The sequence below is a fragment of the Capsicum annuum genome, chromosome 2 (genome assembly GCF_002878395.1).
Source record: "Capsicum annuum cultivar UCD-10X-F1 chromosome 2, UCD10Xv1.1, whole genome shotgun sequence".
NCBI classification, from domain to species: Eukaryota; Viridiplantae; Streptophyta; class Magnoliopsida; order Solanales; family Solanaceae; genus Capsicum; species Capsicum annuum.
The window spans coordinates 153,456,754-153,462,753 of NC_061112.1; the positions used below are offsets into that span (position 1 = coordinate 153,456,754).

Consider the following 6,000-nt stretch of genomic DNA (forward strand, 5'->3'; position numbering starts at 1 on the left):
ACGTAGCCCTGTAGTTGATTGGTAAACAAATTAACTCCCACACATTGTATTGTATGTGACAAATTAAAGTTTTATCTTTTGTTTCATGACCATAGTGGCCGGCCCATGGAATAATTATGGAAAAAAGAATAAAAATAACACCTAAAATTAAAATAATTTCACAAAACTAGCACCTAAATTTAAAAATCCGCTAAATAGCCACTAAGAAATGGACGCATGTGAGATTTTCACTGTTCCACAAATTCCCCTCAATTCTAAAGTGATATCATCCAACCTGACGAATCCAACTACACTTCCAATAGCAATTACTGAAGCACAAACGATGTGTAGAACAATTATTATTGGGAAAAAAAAATAAAATAGAGCAGGCGTTTTGATTTGTACTTACTAGTTACTACCATTATATATAAAGAACATTTGTAAGTTGACGCGCTTCGAATTTTATTTAGTTGTTATGATAAAAATTATGTAATTCCTTCTCAAGTTTTTTTTTTTTTCAGATTATTTTGCATTCACCAACATTATTAAAATAACATACCATTTGTTTAGTTTTACTTATTTATCTATAATATATTAAAAGTGTGAAGACCCTTAGAAAAGTGATTTGAACTTTTTACCCTTCGTTAAAATACTCTCCTATAGATAAAATTGTCTTTTCTCATATTTCCTTCAATTATTATTTAATTAAATTAAAATTCTATAAAATTAAAGATTCTAAATCAATTAGAACTTTACCTTAATTAAAAGATTAAAATTTTACGTTAATTAAAGAAAAACTCTACAATTAATTCTATTTAAGTCAAGTTTTGGCGTTCATTGGTACAACAACGTAAAAGATTAACAAACCTAGAGATTTTTTAAACATCATATTTATCACTTTTGATAAAAACCTATTATCTTGTCAGCCACTCGATTAAATGTTATCCTTTAATTCCTAACACTTTCGGCACAATAGCTTGCAAAGTTCATTCATGTCAGATTGTCCATATGAAAACTACAATTATAGAGCTTGATAAAGACCTATATAATATTGTTCACCTTTTTCCATCATAAATTGTTCCTTAACTTCAACTTAATTCCATTGTCATGTTTTTCCTATGTTTTTGCGGGGTATAGAATTTTTGGTGGTAAAGATATTCTTTTAGCTATTTTTTTCTATTTGCTTTAAAATTGTGATTTTTATTAGTTTTAATCATATTGTTCTATTATCTATTTTGTTGTAGTGTTTGCTTTCTTACTATTTGTTAATGTCAATTTTTAATACAGGTGGTAGATGAATGTTCGATAAAGTTTTGAGAAATTTTTGTATAAAGGTTAGTTTTAATCGTAATTTTTCCAACATCTCTATAATTGTATTGTTATTTTGTAATTTACAGATGATAGATGAACATTCAATCCGATTTTGAAATTTTTTTGTGTTAAGGTTAGAGATATTTTTTTGATGCCCTAAAGATAAATTCCGCTTGTGGGATTCTATGATAAAGAATATTTTAGGTCTTTGTTATCCTGATAATTGCAAATATTTGAATATTATCACCTGTATGTATTTCAGTATATATTTTTCTTTTTCAATTTTCTAGAATACTTCTCTATAATATATTTCTGTTTAGTATCACCACATCTTTTTAGCGCTTCAATTCAGATTTGATGGCATTCAAATTTAATCTGAACTTGCAGACATGAGGCAAAGTTCATTGAGAATATTGTTGAAGTGGTTGAAAACAAGCTACACCCCACAGGTTTACACAATGCTCTTTACTTTATTGATATCAATTATTCTTGTGATTTGAGGTAAGTTTTCCAAAAAAAAAAATAGTATGCTCTTGAAGCTAATTTAGGTTTTGATTTCTTTTTTTTTTTTACGAATTAAAATATTGATAGTATCTATGTTTCAAGAGATAAATTTATTTGTGATTTGAATTAACTTTTATAAAATATTAGTTTGTTTTTTAAGCTAATTTAGGTCTAGATTTATTTATTTATGAATTGAAATCTTGATAGTATCTATATTTGAAGTAATAAATTGCTTGTGAGTTGGGATAGAATTTTCTTAAATTTTTAAGTGTTCTTGAAGTTTGATAATAAACTATCATGTATTCTTGAAGACAATTATTAATTGAGATTTAGATTTAAAAATCAATATATGAATTATACATTATCTGCAATTGATAGTAAAAACTTTGATAGCAAGGGACTAAGCTTGTTGTTTTGCCCCTACACAACCTGAGCAGGCTTTTCATCGCTCAGGGCTAGAAACTTCTTCATCAAGTTATTTTAGGTATAATAGATTCTTTTGCGTTTTGGTCTACTTATTTTAATATAAGTCCATGCGACCATCAGTACCTTGAGAATCTATTAGAATCCACTAATAAACAAGCACTAATTGAATATACATTTTGTCCAGGTTGGTAAGCATTTGTCTAAAGATGTTGAAGCTCAGATATTAGCTTCTCAACACTGGATTGAGGCTGTAAGTCTGCCTCTTTTACTCCATCTTCCACTCTTTCTTTATTTGAATATACATAATTAATGAGATATGGTTCTTGTAATTGGACTATCATATTGTTTTACTGTAGTACTATTTTGTTACAATCTGTTGTTTCATTATTTCATTTTCTGGACGGCTTTGAATGTTTTTCTTGAGTCGTGGGTCTATCGAAAACAACCTCTCTACTTCTGAGGTAGGGGTAAGGTCTGCGTACAATCATCTAAACTAGGTATATTGTTATTTATTAATGAGATATGATATTTGATCTATGTATTATGTTAACTGTAGATCGATCCACGCCATCGGTATGGGCATAGCCTGCATATGTATTATGAAAAATGGTGTAAAACTGATGTTGGCCAACCCTTCTTCTTTTGGTAAGGAGGTTGATTGTTGAAACTGATATCACATACATTGTTTTAGATGTAAATCTTTAGGTTGTCAAAGTCGCAGTTGTGTGTTCTCATGGAAGTGAATGTAATAGAAGCTTTATACTGATTGCCATAAACCCTGCATTTGATTCCTCGATGGTTTAACTATTTCTTTATTATTGCTTTGGCTTGTTGTTGTTTTGATATATATGGAGACTTATATTTCTTATTATCTAGCAGAGCCTACAAACTAATTATCGAAGATGACAAGACAGAAGTACTCAAGACTTTACAAACTAGGCTAAAGATAACACTATTATGGGTTTAATCTAAGTAGTAGATTATACTTTAAGAAGGGATATATAAAATCTATTGTTTGTTGATATCTTCTCATTTTTTATTGATTTGTTTGGAATTTGAAATCTGCTACTATTAGATTATTAGGTTTTTCTTCATTTAATGTATTTAATTATTATTTTTATCTTCATTTAAAGTATGTAGGGTAACCAACAAATCATCTGGCAAAAAATCAAGCGGCATACAATAAATAATAATATATTTGAGATACAATTTTTATTAATATCATTTAAATAGATATAATGTGGGCTATCTCAATGAAAAAAGATACATTATGGATTAGATGGGTACACTACTACTATATGAAGAACATCAAACTCGAGAACCTGACAAATCCTAAGAATGCAACTTGGGTGATGCAAAAGATCATAGACAGTGGTAAATAGATCATGTTACAGAAATGCTACCAGGGGAGTGTAACTCAAACCTTGAGAAGCCTGATTCAAGGTAACAAATTCAAGATCAAGAAAGCTTATCTAGCACTCCAGCCTCAATTCCCAAGGGTGGTATGGAAGAACATCACACTCCATAAGAGAGTGCATCCTCGATACAAATTCCATCTGTGGCTTGCAATACAAGAGAGATTATGTACAGTTGATAGACTTCAAAAGATGGAGGTGCAAGTTCCTAGGAACTGTGTTTTTTGTGATCAAGAGGTAGAAACATTACACCTATTTTTTAGATGCCCTTACAGTAAGCAAATCTAGACCGGAATACTCATATGAATGAGAGCACACAGAGTAATAGGTACATGGCATCAAGAGGTAAAATGGATATGCAAGATAGCAAAGAAGAAAGTTGCGATGCTATGCAGTGCGTTTGCAATGGCAATATACAACATTTGGAAAGACAGAAACAAGACGAGGTTCTAGAATGGCAGAAGTGATGCAACTAAAACATGCCATGAAATAGCGATGCACCTGCACATTCAGGGGAACAAAGCTTCTTGGAAGGAAAAGCTGCAACTGCTGAACTATTTTCCTTAGGAGAAGTAGAATTGATACTTATTGTAAAAGGATTATGGCTCCGTTAGTTGTATAGATAACTTGAATAGGCCCTAGAAAAACAAATGAGGTGGTCGATGGTCAGCTTCTACCTGGATATGTAACGATTCACTTTGACTAATGAAAATACCTGTTAATCCGAAAAATATATATTTATTTTTATATCAATTGCTATTTTTTAATAACCTGTTCTCTCATGTGTAGTTTTATTTATTAATATAAAATACACGTGCAAAACACATACAGTATATTAGAGCCTTGCCTTTTTTCATAAAAATCGGTTGAACTTTTTATAAAAATAAATAGATCAATTGAATGAAGTTTTATGAAAAAGAATTATTAAATGATATGAATATATAGAAAATTTGCTAAAATATTTGTTAGTCACTTTTTTGGTTGATGAGTCTCTTGACATTTTTATAGTACAAATAGACATTAAAGAATTGTATTGAAAAAGAATTATTAAATTATATGAATATATAGAAAATTTGCTAAAATATTTGTTAGTCTCTTTTTTGGTTGAGAAGTCTCTTGACATTTTTATAGTACAAATAGACATTAAAATAATTATATTGTTATTTTAATCTCTTATTATTGTTTTCTTCATTCAGTTATTTATTTTGAATGCATCATATAATTTTATTCTCAAAAATATAGATTATATAGGGATGCCTTCTTAGAGAGACGAGGAAAAAGCTAAACAAAAGGTGTTTTAAATATTGAGTTGTTAGTGAGTAATTCATTAGCGATTTTCATGTGAATTTATTTTGTTCTAACAAATGATAAATAAGCATTAATATTGAAGAGGTTATAAATTTATAGTTGTATACTTTCTTGTGATTTGAAATGTGTACTCCATGCTAAATAAAATTGTACTTATAAATAATTTAACTCCTAGAAAATCTACTTTATGATACCTAAAATCTAAAACATTGAAGCCGTTTAAAATTAAAATTAGGTGGCATATATAAATGAGTACGTTCACCAAATTGAAAAACCAATTCATTGAGTAGCTCTTAAGTAAATTATTAAACTAACAAGAATTGTATCTATGTGCGAGGATCATTTCTCCTCAAGGAAATCTATTTTATGTTTGATTTAAGTTATAATCTAAAATTAAATATTTATAATATTTTAAAAAATTTCTTAAGATATTTATAATATAAACTTTGATTGTCATTAATTTGAAATATCTCAACTTATAAAAGATATTACGTAGAATAAATTTATATAGAAAATATATTTTTGGCTACATCTAATTTTGCTCCTTAATTATTAGTCTGACGATCACTTATCATATTCCTCTTTAATTAACTACACTTTCTTATCTTTAAAATTATACGTTATATTTTTTTGAAATTATTGCACTTAATAAAATAAAGAACACAAAATAATTTATTTTTTATACATATTTATTCTTAATTAACATTGATACACGTGCAACGCACGTATCCTAAACTAGTACAATAAAATACAATACCATATACTTTTAATAACAATTGTCAAAGATATATATTTATATATAATAACGATACAGTTTCTATATATATACATATTCTATATAATAATTATAGCATTTTTATACACATTCTATACAATTTTTAACTACAATTATTATTTAGATACATATTTTATACGACTCTATCTAGTTTCTACATGCATTCTACGTGTACCAATCTAATATAAGAGAGTATCAATTAAGTATATGGACACTGCAAGTGTATCAATGTGGTACAAAAATGTATTAATGTGGTATAAAAGAGTATCAATTGGGTATAGG

The 6,000-nt window shown here is 28.2% G+C and overlaps 1 long non-coding RNA gene across 5 annotated transcripts; it reads left to right on the forward strand.

Annotated features, from left to right (window-relative positions):
• Nucleotides 1-839: 839 nt before the first annotated feature.
• On the forward strand, nt 840-4,341 carry LOC107861506. Of its 5 annotated transcripts, none has more exons than XR_007052635.1 (6): nt 840-1,127; nt 1,267-1,313; nt 1,678-1,739; nt 2,232-2,278; nt 2,405-2,470; nt 3,100-4,341. It is a non-coding gene; the product is annotated as an uncharacterized LOC107861506 (long non-coding RNA). The 5 variants fall into 5 exon arrangements; XR_007052631.1 differs by lacking the exon at nt 3,100-4,341 and adding an exon at nt 2,777-3,081; XR_007052633.1 differs by lacking the exon at nt 2,232-2,278.
• Nucleotides 4,342-6,000: the final 1,659 nt, after the last annotated feature.